The sequence below is a fragment of the Palaemon carinicauda genome, chromosome 38 (genome assembly GCF_036898095.1).
Source record: "Palaemon carinicauda isolate YSFRI2023 chromosome 38, ASM3689809v2, whole genome shotgun sequence".
Classification (NCBI taxonomy): domain Eukaryota; kingdom Metazoa; phylum Arthropoda; class Malacostraca; order Decapoda; family Palaemonidae; genus Palaemon; species Palaemon carinicauda.
In genome coordinates, this window is record NC_090762.1 from 19875214 (window position 1) to 19880213 (window position 5000).

The following is a 5000-nucleotide window of genomic DNA, read 5'->3' on the forward strand; positions in this document are numbered from 1 at the left end:
TTTTATAATGTTCTCAACCATTCTCTTATTTTATATTATCAGATGTAGTGTGTTCGTTAGTGTGTGCGTACATGCATTTATTCGTATGTATGTACAGAGATGATTTTACAACTTAGTCGTAATAATCATGAAGAGCAAGTAACGTCTTACGATGGTTTCCAAACGTTGGGAATAACCTGGTCCATGGCCTGCCGTTTTGATGGTTGCTAAATGTCTCTCTCTCTCTCTCTCTCTCTCTCTCTCTCTCTCTCTCTCTCTCTCTCTCTCTCTCTCTCTCTCTCTCTCTCTCTCTCCAGCTGCGACGCACAAGAGTCGGCTAACTGTAAGGTACAGTTAGTTCTATAGAGGCATTGTGGTTTTTAAGGGGAAGGCACTCATATCGATCCTTCTCGTCTGGATCGGGATTTTAAAAAATGCCATTCCGTTGGCGAGCTTAAAACGCTGTGAGGACATACACGCTCACAGACAGACAGAGAGAGAGAGAGAGAGAGAGAGAGAGAGAGAGAGAGAGAGAGAGAGAGAGAGAGAGAGAGAGAGAGAGAACAAAACTTATTTTACTCATGAATTAATCTGTTGAATTTTCCTCTTCTTTTCCGTTAGCTCTTTTTGATTCATCCTCTGACTCATACTCTTAATGTAGCTGGGCAACTGGCTCAGTTCCATTCGATTAAAAAGAAACAATGAAAGTTTTTCAATGTTATGGAATAGCTGTGTTGTGACATATGCATTTCAAGAACAGCAATAACAACAACAACAAAAACAGAATAATCAGTAAAGATGATTATAACGATTTAATGAAATTACGAAGACAAAAGTTTCGATATTTAATAGCATTACCATCATGTGCCATCGTAAGAAGAAAAATACTATCACGAATAACTGCTCTATGAATTTATACTGCATCACGATCCTCATCATAAATATGATAATGATAGTACTGATGATAATGATACTTTCCATTTCCCTCTCCGGATGAACTATTCATCTTCTCGCTGTAATAACGGATCTCTTTGACGACATCGGCTCCGGCACAGCTCTCAAAGGGGTGGACCTTATCGTCATGGCACATGTACCTCCGGGAGATAAGATATCGGTGTGTTAGCGTCATATCGCTGGACAAAGGAAGTTTGTTGGTCGTCTGATATCACGATAAAAGCCGGATAACCTAAATTTCTAAAGATTACTGCCTGATTTGATTAGTTTTCTAGATCTTTCAATTTTTACTAATATCCGGCATGAGGCTTAGCAAACGGGCTGTTTTAGCTAAAGGTCATACATGTAATGGAATTTTTTCATTGTACTTATCGACTAATATTGACTTGATTCGATGTCAGAAAGAGAATTGAATAATAGTTCTTTCATTCAGCATTCCGTTATTAAGTAATTGGTTGGTTTGATTCAAACGGTTAATCTTTTGTGAATTTCTTTCTATCAGTTGGCAATGGTTTCACTCAATTTCTCCTATTTGAGAAGATTGTAACAGAAGGCAGGGATGTAAGAATATTACATAGAATCCTGTTGTTGATTATGCATGAAGAAAATAAAGGGCTCTTTGGTTAGCTCTTTTTTTTTCTTCACCTATCATGAACGCTTGAATTTAATTCCAATATCTATGAGTCGGCTAAGGATAACGATAAAAGGGGATTATTAGTTCATTTATATACAGAATATTTTGGTTAGGATGATAGCCAAAGGTGCACAATTCACGTCGAAAAAAGATATCCAAAGCTCAACTCGGTGGTTTAGGGTAAACACCATGGGTAAAGATATCTCAGTATCACAGAGGATATTTTTTCACTTTATCATCGATACTATTTTGAAATATTAAGTGAGCTCTTAATTTGCCATCATGATAATCATCCTTCTTCCACTGAAGAAATTCTAAGAAATTTCGTAGAGCTTTTAGTCCAAATCACATTTTGAGGAATCCAACTAAGGTATTGTATTCAGGTATAAAGACTCTTTGGAATGTTGCTTTGACCCGTAGGTGCAACCAATTTTTTGTCTTCAAATTTACTTCTGTTCTTGCTTCCAGTCTTTCATTTTGCTTCCCACCCTCTTTTACCTTGCACTTCGTCGTGCAATTACGAAGGTACCCCAAAGATTATCGCCGTTTCTGAAGGGCCTCCCAAGCCCCAGCTGTAAACCATACGGCCCAAATTCCATAAATCAATATAGGGCAGGCGCCAGGTGAAAAACAAAAAAAAATAGGTTACGTTAAAGAAATTCATGTGATTTTCAGAACAATGAAAAAGGTTTAGTTATTTTTAATGTCAGTTTACTATAATGAATGACATTATGTTATAGACAGGTACATGGAGAGAGAGAGAGAGAGAGAGAGAGAGAGAGAGAGAGAGAGAGAGGAGAGAGAGAGAGAGAGAGAGTTCCGGTAACGACTAAGAAATTGTACCAACGAACGAAGTATTGAAAAGCTGATAAGGCTTATCCCTTTTTCCTTGGTCACATGTTTTATTGGCCGTAGTAAAGAGATAATAGTTATTGACCCGTAATAAAGTCGCAGTTTGTATATGAAGTTCCAATGATACAAGTGTAGATTACAGTAACCAATGAAATTTTATGATCTCAATAACCCCTTTGTTCAGACGGTAATGTTGGTGTCGAGAGGAAATGGACTTAAGCAAAAATTATTTTTACTATTATTTCATTGTGAATATATTTCAATTACAAAATTTTTTCATCTGGATATATTGTTGTATATACAACAAAATTAATAGTGAAAATGGTAAATGTATATTTCTTAATAAAATGAAGAAAATATGGAGAATAATATGAATTAAATGACTGAATGCGTTACTACTTAGTAACCATTGAAAAGTAGCCCTTCTAATTAATGTACAACTTTGTGCATGTAAGTTTTTGTTTTCCACTGGGAAACGTAAGCATGAATTCCAGTAGTCCCGTTATCACAATGCCGCAACAGTTCATGAGAATTGATTGGAACACATGCGCGCATCCCCACATGAAAGGCAAAAGCCGGGTCCAGGAGAACATGTCAGAAACATGTCTCAGGGGAACACCTTTCAACAGCGTGTGTGAAGTAAGTTCTCTGCAGCATTGGCGTTGGCAGTGCCTGGCATCCCTCCCCCCCCCCCCCACCCTGCACCTTTCCTTCCCCTATAACCGACCTCCCTTCATCCCCCCTTACTGTTATCGTTTCCAAACAGTTATTAGGAAATATTGAACAAGGCACGTTGCACGTCACTCGCAGGCCCTTTGTATCCTTTATAACCCGCCTTCGTCCTTGCCATTTGTCTGTCCAGTGACGCACTTTATCTGCTTGCTTGCCATTTGCTTGCCACTTGGTTGCCACTTCAACTGTCCGAATCAACATTATCGGTTTGCTTTAAGTCTCTCCAAACAACTTTCTTTCGGCGCGACTGTCTCCGCCGTCAGCCTATTCCTAATTGCCTGTCTGTTGTTGTCTCATTCCGAGTCGACCTTTTTTTGCGACGAAAGGAAGTTGGGTCTGCCATGCTTGCTGCCCTTCACCCATCACCTATCGTCAGTCCTCTAGGCCTAGACGCTTTGTTGGCTTTTATTGGCCCTTTCCCTGCATACTCCTGTGTGGGGTTTCTGTTTATTTCCTTTTGCACTTATTCCCCTAGATACTTTATAGGCTACCTTTGTTTGTTTCAGTTTTCATCATCTTCTGTAACTATTCTTCAGGCATTCGTATGCATCTATTTATTTTCTTTCTTTCGCGCTTCCCATTTTTTTTCCACTCATACTTAAGGTTCCCTTTCCTATGATTTAATTTATTTATCAGTTTTTGCATTAATCACCCAAGATGTTTTTCTGCTCCATTTTCATCTGGTTTTACATCCCTCACGAAACGCCTTTCCAATTTATTTCTTCCTTTCCGGTCTTTAGGATCTATTGCCAATATTTTTTTTTTCTTAGTATTTCGTAATGTTGGTACCGCAAACAAGTTTCATTAAGAGACAAAAGAATTTTTTTACCAGTATTATACTTAAGTAATACGAAAGTGATATTTTAGAAGCAATCACCTCTCTCTTCTTCATGTCTTTTTCATCAACGAGAGATAAAAAATTTAAGGATTCTTGAGTTCATGATTTTTTTTTTTTTTTTTTTTTTTTTTTTTTTTTTTTTTTTGTGTGTGTGTGTGTGTGTAGAGGACTCCCAATAGAATTTTTAAAGTTCATGTTCATCATACGTTTAATTTCTTTTGATAATAGAATGAGACGAGTTTGTTTAACGAGAAAAGGTGTGGCAGAATTTTTTTTTATTTTCTACATATTTGGAACGTTTTAAGCAAATGCCTGTAGTGGGGCATTGCAATTTATGCACCTCAAATCCAATATATATATATATATATATATATATATATATATATATATATATATATATATATATATATATATATATATATATATATATATATATATATATATATATATATATATATATATATATATATATATATGTACTCAAAATTCTTATAAAATCAACCAATTCAATTCTTAAATTCTCATTCATTACTATGTCGTCCAAGTTTCCATTCACAGCCATTACCCTATTCTTACATTTTCTCTCGAGTTTTACTTTCTTGCAGACATTTTTAAGCTCTCTTATTAGCTTTTATATTTTTTATTCACTGTGCCCAATCAGTACAGTATCATCATCAATCATCAACCATTCCAGATCCCATTTACAATTAATTTTATTATCCACTAACTTCGGCCTACATCTAATTTCCTTTTTTCTGACTTCACACATAAATCCATCTAGAAAGATATTGAACATCCACGAAAACATAACGCACATTCGTCTCAGTTTCCTTTTCGCATAAAATACTTTTACACATATATTCAGAACCAGGTAAGCACTCAGTAGAGAGCATGTCTTCAGCCTGCCAAGCAGTCTTATTTTGCTCTAACTTTACTGCGTACTTGTACTTCGATGTATTTTATTCAAAACCTAATGGATTTGTCCTTGGGTCATCCCCCTCTTATCCACCA